The sequence below is a fragment of the Nuphar pumila genome, chromosome 7 (genome assembly GCF_984573655.1).
Source record: "Nuphar pumila chromosome 7, dmNupPumi1.hap1.1, whole genome shotgun sequence".
In the NCBI taxonomy this organism is placed as follows: Eukaryota; Viridiplantae; Streptophyta; class Magnoliopsida; order Nymphaeales; family Nymphaeaceae; genus Nuphar; species Nuphar pumila.
Window position 1 is genome coordinate 8,319,007 of NC_143255.1, and position 8,565 is coordinate 8,327,571.

Consider the following 8,565-nt stretch of genomic DNA (forward strand, 5'->3'; position numbering starts at 1 on the left):
TGCAGAAGCCTCTTTGTTTCTTGAATGCCTTTATCATCTGTACCTATCAAAATGATATCATCCACATATACCAAGATAATAACCAGATGATTTCCTTCTCCTTTGACAAACATTGAATTGTCAGCATTGCTTCTGACAGATTTATGTTGTTCCAAACAACTGCTCAATCGATGGTACCACGCCCTGGGAGATTGTTTTAGGCCATACATGACTTTGTGTAGTTTGCATACTCTATCAATATTTTCTTCTTCAGGATGTCCAGGTGAAAGTTTTATATACACTTCTTCTTTTAAGGCTCCCTACAATAAAGCATTTTTAACATCTAATTGATAGAGAGGCCAATTATAATTGCAAGCAACAGATAAGAGAATTCTGACGGTATTCACTTTGGCAACGAGAGCAAATGTTTCATCGTAATCGAGACCTTGAGTTTGAGTATACCCTTTAGCCACCAACTTAGCTTTATATCTCTCTATAGTCATGTCACTATTATGTTTTATCTTATATACCCAGCAACATCTGACTGCCTTTTTTTCCAAGAGGTAAAGGAACAACTTTCCAAGTTTTATTGTCATAAAGAGCTTGCAACTCTTCATTCATAGCTCGAACCCATATTAGATCAATTATAGCCTCCTCATACCTGGATGGCTCCTTAATCTAAGAAATGCGACTGATGTAGGCTTTGTGAGTCCTGCTAACTTTGTGATACCCAATATAAGTTTCAATAGGGTACATGACTGAGAATGTAACATAATCATTTAAATAAGTAGGAGCTCTAGATTGACGCTCTGACCTTCTTAGCAAAGGTTGATTTTTTCTTTCAGAGTTTGCCTCTTGCGGTGAGTCCAAAGTTCTTCCTATGTTGGCTGTAATTTTCTCATATGAGTCGGTCGCAGGCAGAACTACTTCTTCAATCCTTATTATAGCATGTTTAGAGTATTTTTTTTGCATGCTTAGAGTTTAGGGGGTTTTGTATTTTAATTCTTATTATAGCAATTTATTGAGTGAATGCATGCTAAGTTGTAATGTTAAATTTTAGGGGTTCTTAATTTTTCAATTTATTGGATGAATGTTTGATTATTTTTTTCAGCATAGATTTTAGACGGTTTGGTATTTTAATTTTTATTATTGTAATTTATTGAGTGAATGCATGCTAAGTTCATTTTTTTGTTAGATTTTAGGATTTTATATTTTAGTCCTTATTTTTTCTATTTATTGGATGAATGTTTTATTTCTTTATGTTCTTCACTTTACTTACATTTGAGATGAGTGAGACCAAGAGATCCTACTCCTTCTAACCTCAATTATATTGAGCTAATTATAGAATTGGATGAGCACATGATGTTTTTCTCATAATACAAAGCTGGTGTAATTGTTGATCTAACCTAATAATAACTCTTTGATGTATGATCCTCCGCTACAATGGTTTTTTGGAACTGGAAACACTAGGGCATTTTTTTTGTTGAACGACAAGCTGACCTATTTAGATTTGAAACTGGTGACCCCTCGATTAATTTGATGATATAATAGACAATATTGTTTCTTGGTCAAAAGTTCAGAAACTTTAGATTGGCATTGGTAAATTCCCAATCAAACAATGGAATCTAGATATTGGATTACTTGTAGCCATCTTAGAGCACGTGTCTAAAATATTGCACCATTTTCAAAATGTTGGCATTATTTGTTAATATATATAGTAACACTACAAGGAAAATGTTAATTGGCGACAGAAATTTACGACAGATTAGCTAGAGAAAACTATTCGTTCTTAAAATTGAAATAAGCTACGAAAAAATTTTGTCTCAAAATCCATCAATAATTCGCGATGAAAAAACTCTGTCTCAAAATTCATCGCTAATTAGCGATGAATTTTGAGACAAAATTGTTCCGTCGCTAATTAGTGATGGATTTTGAGACAGAATTGTTTTGTCGCTATTTTTCGATAAAAAAAATGGGTGTGAAATTCTCCCTCCCTCTCTCTCTTTCTATGATTACCCCCAAATCCTCCCCTTCCCCATCCGTAGCCGGTCGAAGCCAGGTGCTATTGCCGTAACCACCACTGCCTTCTCTCTCTCTCTCTCTCTCTCTCTCTCTCTCTCTCTCTCTCTCTCTCCCCCCTTCGCCCCTCCTGCCCACATCACCTGTGCTTCTTCACCCCCTCTCCCTCTCCCTCGCTACAACACCCTGCAATCTCCCTCTTTCCCCCATTTCACTCTCCCCTCTCCTCTGCAACCATCGAAGGACTCACCCGTTGCCTGTAGAAACCCCAACAGATCGTCACCAGAGCGGCGACAAACCCTCAACCGTCAGAGGTCAAGTGTGCCTTTTTCCTTCTCTCTCCCCCCCCTCTCTCTCAACAGATCTCTCCCTCTCTCTTGAGCATTAGGCGAGGTGATCCTCTCTTGAGCCCTCTTTCTCTCAATCGATCTCTCCCTTCACCTGATTCTCTAATGTTAGGGCTTCGTATATTTTTCTTGCCTCAACCATCTTTTTAAATTTTTTTCGTTGGTATTCTTTTCTTCTTGTTTGCTGGGTTTTGTTTCATGTTTCTCTTGTTTTATTTATAAGATATTGATGTAGCAAGCCAATGTTATTGATTGGCTTTCTTCGTTCACCACCATTCTCTTTGTCAAGCATGTCTTATTGTTGGTTGGTTTATCTACTTGAGTGTCGTTGTTGCTTGAAAAAGATATAACTAGCCTTCTTGTTTCATCATAAACTATGGCATTTGGTGTAGTTCGTGCCTTTGTTTTCTGCATATATGGAATTCCTGTCCATTTTGCTTTTGATGTTGGAACTATTTCATGACCCAAACAATTTCTTATGGTTAATGTCTGTTCAAGTTATTGGGATAGGTTTTGTGCTTGTTCAAGAAACATAATATCATGTTTTCTTATGTTTGATATGTTGCCAATGCAAAGTAATTATGTAGTAATAGTTTGGTTTCTCTAAACTAGACAAACATGGGTCATGACCCTGTTGTCAAAGAAGCAGCAGATCATGTTGTCAAGACTATTCAACAGAGGTCTAATTCGCTGGCTCCATATGAGCTGTTGGAGATCCTTACTGTTGCTACTATCAAAGGGTGAGACAATAGTCAACTCGACGTTAAAAATGTTTTTTTCCACTATATTTTGAAAGTGGAAGTTCTCATGAAAGAGCCTCTTCGATGCAAAGATGTTAGGAATCCTGAGTATGTTTCAAGTTAAGAAGGCCCACTATAGACTTAAACAAGCCTCAACGACCTAGTTTCATAGACTAAGTGTTTTTCTTGCAAATTTAGGATTTCTTTGTAGCACTACTGATCCTTCTGTATTTATTAGTCACAAGACCTGCGAAACTCTTATTTTACTCATATACCTTGATGATATGATTTTGACGAAGAACAATACCGAACTCATGAAAAGGTTTATTGAAAAAATCGTACAGGAGTTCCCTATTAAGTATTTGGGTCCTCTTCATTTTTTGGGGGTATTGAGGTTGACTACGATAACCAAGGAATGTTATTGTGTCAAGAAAAATATACCAAGGATCTATTGGAACGGGAAAGAATGCAAGATTGTAAGGTCATTGCTAATCCTATGGCTCAAAAATGCCAATCTAATCTCTATGAACGATTTCATGATCCCACTATGTGCAAAAGCTTGGTAGATGCCTTGCAATACTTGATCATTACTCGACCCAAAATATCTTTTAGTGTTAACTATGTTAGTTAGTTCATGCATGATCCCACATTTGCTCATTTGCAAGTTGTTAAACGAATTCTTTGATAAGTCAAAGAAATGGTACACTTTGATAAGTCAAGGAAAAAAAAAACATGCCCAAGGCAATCCTAGGTGGTCTTCATACTGAGAGAAACTTAAAGACCTGCATATTTTGGAAAAAAGACGAATCAAGGACTATCATCCTCCTCCCCTTGTAAATCTTTTGATTCTCATCTTGCTAAATTGAACTTATTCAGCCTGTATGTGAGATAACAAAAGAAAAAAACCAACGTACACCATGAATGTTGGTCACATTGACCGAACCATGTTACATATACTTCTGTTTTTTTTTTTATCTTTGTCTACTATTTTTTTTTTTTACTTTAACCTGAACGGTTGTGTAACAGTAGAGAGCCTTCACTTGTCCATGAGCCATCCTTAAATGAATGTTTAAAAACTGGTATAGTTTTTATTCAGGGTAACCTTGTTGATCTGTCAAGCCAATATCCTCTCCGTACCCATCCTATGATCACAAGCTCTCAAGATGGTACACCAAAACCGAAAGTTCATCGGGAACCAAAGTCGGTTCTAACTATGCAGAGGAGATGAATGCTCTACGTAGAGATCAGACGTGGACCTTGGTACTCTTAATGAGTCTGGTAATTTGGTTGGGTGAATGAAAAGTAGAGTTGCCCATACAAGAGATTTTTAAACTTTTTTCATGGTTGATTTTCACTGAATCCCTTCCCTGATAGCCCGAGTGAATCAGTAAAGCATTCAAGTACGGTGAAATGTGAATGGGGTACCATATGAATCATCTCCCATCATCACCAAAGATGCATGATAAGCATAAGGAGGACCAGATTGGAACTCCGAATTGATTTGCCGACATGTTTTGGCCGTATGACCGACCTTATCACAAAACAGACATGATCTAAGAACTGACTGCACTCGAGTCATTTGATGACTTGCCTGAGGAACTAGGGAGAGGAGCACGGCCATTGAAATGGCCACACCCTCATCCCCTAGACAGGCCACCACAACAGGATTATTATTTTGGGCATAAAAGTTCTAATTTTTCTAAGAAAAGTTGATCTTCTCATTTCAAATTTTAATTTGATTTGAAATATCTAAGTTAAACTATAATTTAAATTTGATTTTTGAAGTTAAATTTAAACTTAAGTATGCAAATTCAAATTTGTTTTTTGAACTCAACTATATAATTTTCAATTATTGATGTTGGGTGCTTGGGATTCTAATATATTAATTGTGAAGTTGAGTCATTTTTCTTTTTCTTTTGGGTGATTTCTCCTCACCCACCTTTTTCAGTGTGCTTAATTCTTCTTAGCTATTAATAAAATCTTTTTATACTCTGCCTCAAAAACAAAAAAAATAAAAAACACTGAATTTGAGATTGGCGTTTAAGCACCATCGGACCAACCCGCTAGTACAATCAGGCCCATTGAACATTTATAGTAAAGGGCCTAGATGCTTACAAGAAAAGGACTGAACTTTAAGTTGAAGTTGCAGCAATTACATTTAAGCATGCGGGTCTAACCCCTGAGGTGGATACATGTGACAAATATCTTTATTTTTCGTTCAAACAATTACAAAAAAAGCTTTCTTTACCTTATCCCAATAGAAAGGCAAAAATTAGCAGAAACTATTTTCAAGAAATTTATTTTAATTAATTTTATTGGTGAATAAAAAATGAGAAAAATAAAAAGTTTAATTTCCCATAATTTCAAAGTCTTGTCTTCCCGCCCAATTCACGGCCAAGATGGTCGCTAGATGAGTGCACTGGCGCTGATCAGGATTGGTGCTACTTACACAAACTGGCACCAATGTAGATCAATGTCAATCAGTGATGCTAACACTGATCAACCGGCCCCAGTTTTACAGACTAGCGCTGATATGCTTTGGTCGAGTTGGATCTAGGTTGTGTTTAGATCTAGATCCGGATAAGATCCAAGAGATCGGTGCCAATCTCCATGACTAGTGTTATCTTGGCAAATGGATCATATTTGGACCTAGGCCTAGATCTAGAACGGGTCTAGACCCACATAAATTGGTGTCAGTCGTTGAGACTGGATATGATCTACAAGATCTAGATTTGGATCGGGTGGAATCCAAGTCTGGCTCAAGTCCAAACCCACTTAAATTGGTGCCAGTTTTTGGGATTGTCTCAGACTTTCTCGATCGTGTCAAATCCAATTTAGATCAGGTGCAGACCCACTTAGATCAGGAAAAAAAGTAAAAGTCTCTAGGTTGGTCAACATATCATCGTGAGAGTCTTTCTCCTTGGTAGATGTTTCCTCTCAACTACAAGGAATGGTAGATGCTGGATTACTATTTTACATAAGGGACTAAAGCCCCTTGGCCCCCCCCTCATCACTAGGCGATGGGACCAGGCTTTCATGGCTGCATTAAAATTGGATAAGAACGAAACCGTGTGGGATCTGGAAAGACGTTTTCTTCTGAACTGACGTGACAAAAAAACAAAGCAAAAGAAAACAAGTCAAAAGGGAAACCGAGGGAAGCTTCCTCGCGCTTTCCTTTCAATAATGAAAGATAAAAAAAAAAAATGTATAAAGGTTGAGGTGGTCATAAAAAAACAGCAGAAAAAATAAAAGTCTCTAGGTTAGTTAAGATATGATGGTGAGAGGCTTTCTCCTTGTATTTCATCTCAACTACAAGGAATGGTAGATTTTGGAGTAAGCTTGGCAGGTTGAGAACAAAAAAGACCCATAGAGTAATTGTTACTTCCGTTTATTAGCTTTTCTGTCCATAAGTTATATCTGTAAAACCTCCAAAATAAGTGTAAACTTTTCCATTAAAAGTAACAGAAATGTATGCACTCAATTTGATGAAATTTTAATCAATCTTTTCTGCCACCAATTTTTGTTGTATCGTGTTACCCCATTGTGGATTAAAGCACTAAAGTTGAGTCATTTTCCTTTTTCTTTTGGGTGATTTCTCTTCACCCACCTTTTTCAGTGTGCTTAATTCTTCCTAGCTATCAATAAAATCCTTTTATACTCTCTGCCTCAAAAAATAAAAAATAAAAAATAAAAAACACTGAATTTGGGATGGGTGTTTATGCACCAGCTAGCACAATCAGGCTCATTATGCTGCATTTATAGTAGCGGGCCTAGATGCTTACAAGAAAAGGAGTGAACTTTAAGTTGGTTCGCAAATACCTCTCAAGAAATTGAGAACAACGTCATGCAAACTGCGGAAGTGGAATAGGTAAATTTAAAGTTGCAGCACTTCTTTTGAAGTGTTAGAATTAAGCAATAGGGTCTAACCCTAGAGTTGGTGTATGTGACAAATATCTTCATTTTTCGTTCAAAAAATGACAAAAACAAAGCAATCTTTACCTTATCCCAATAGAAAGGCAAAAATTGGCAGAAACTGTTTTCAAGAAATTTATTTTATCAAAAAATATTTTTAATTAATTTTATTGGTGAATGAAACATGAGAAAAATAAAAGGTTGAAAAAATATTGGCGTTATTATCCCATTCTAAGCTGTTGTCACCGTGGATGCAACCCACTTCCACTTCAATTTGGTAGGTCGTGGTGGGGCTCATGCTTATTGACTTTTGGTACCAGCATTGGCTTTTAGAAGAAGTTGTACAGGCAAAAGAGCGATGGGCCAAAGTAAAGTGAAAGCTGCAAACGCGTATTCCACGGGTCTGACATAATGGTAAAGCGGAAGCAACAGAAAACAAGTGCAAGAAAGAGAAAAGAGAAGGAAAGCTTCCTTGTGCTTTGCTTTTCAACAATGAAATTGTCCACCCAAAGCTCAAAGCCTCTACATGCCATTACAACCAATTCCAAAGAGTGAATGACATTAGGGATGTCAACGGGTTGGATTAACCCGATGTCTGACCCGAATTTGAATCTGATAAGTTAGATTTGGTAGCCAAATCCAGATCCTATCAAAAATCAGATTTGATTTTGCATTAAGTGTAAATATGCTAGTCAGATCCAAATTTAGATCCATCTAAAAAGAGGATATTACTAGAACCATCGATAAAGAAAGAACCTGATAAAACAAAGAACAAAAAGAGAAAGACATCACTATTATTGCTCCGACTAGACTCGTGTTGAAAAGGTAAAAGTGAGACCCTTTATTTTCACCTTTTCTGAGACAAGCATAGTTGTGCCATTATCGTTTCACTTTGGTGAAAAGGGTAATACTCATAGTTGCTCTGTCTCTTCAATTCTCAAGAAATTGACTTCAGTTGGTAAAACTAGCATATCATATATCATGAGGCAATTCAGCATTGTACATTTGGGTACGAACATGCTTCATGGGCTGGAATACACATCTACTATCACACCCTGTATAAATTTGAAACACAATGACCTACCTTTGAGTAGAATCGATGCTTCATAAATTCACACACAATTATAATAACGAATCTTAATACGGTCCAAAGAATGCTTAATCAACACGACTCAGATCACTTTGGTGATTACATGAATTGGTCATCCGATTCCAAATCCAATCAGGTCAGATCCAATTAAGACAGATTTGGTAATACCAAAATCCATATCTGATTAAAAATCAGATTCGGATTCGGTATAGATTTTGCATTGAAATCCAACTCTAAATCTAACTAAAATCTGAAACCGATTAAATGTAAATATCATGTTTTAGGCAGGTAGGATCCAGATTCAGTTTTATCTTTTTTTCATCAGATTCTGAATCCAATTAGATCAGATCTAATTAAGTCAGATCTGACCGTTGACATCTTCTAGACTGAAATTCATCGTAATCGGTTCACGATATCACTCGTGAGAGAACGAGTGAATTATGAGTTTGAGAATGTAGTTCAATTTGTTGAGATTAGT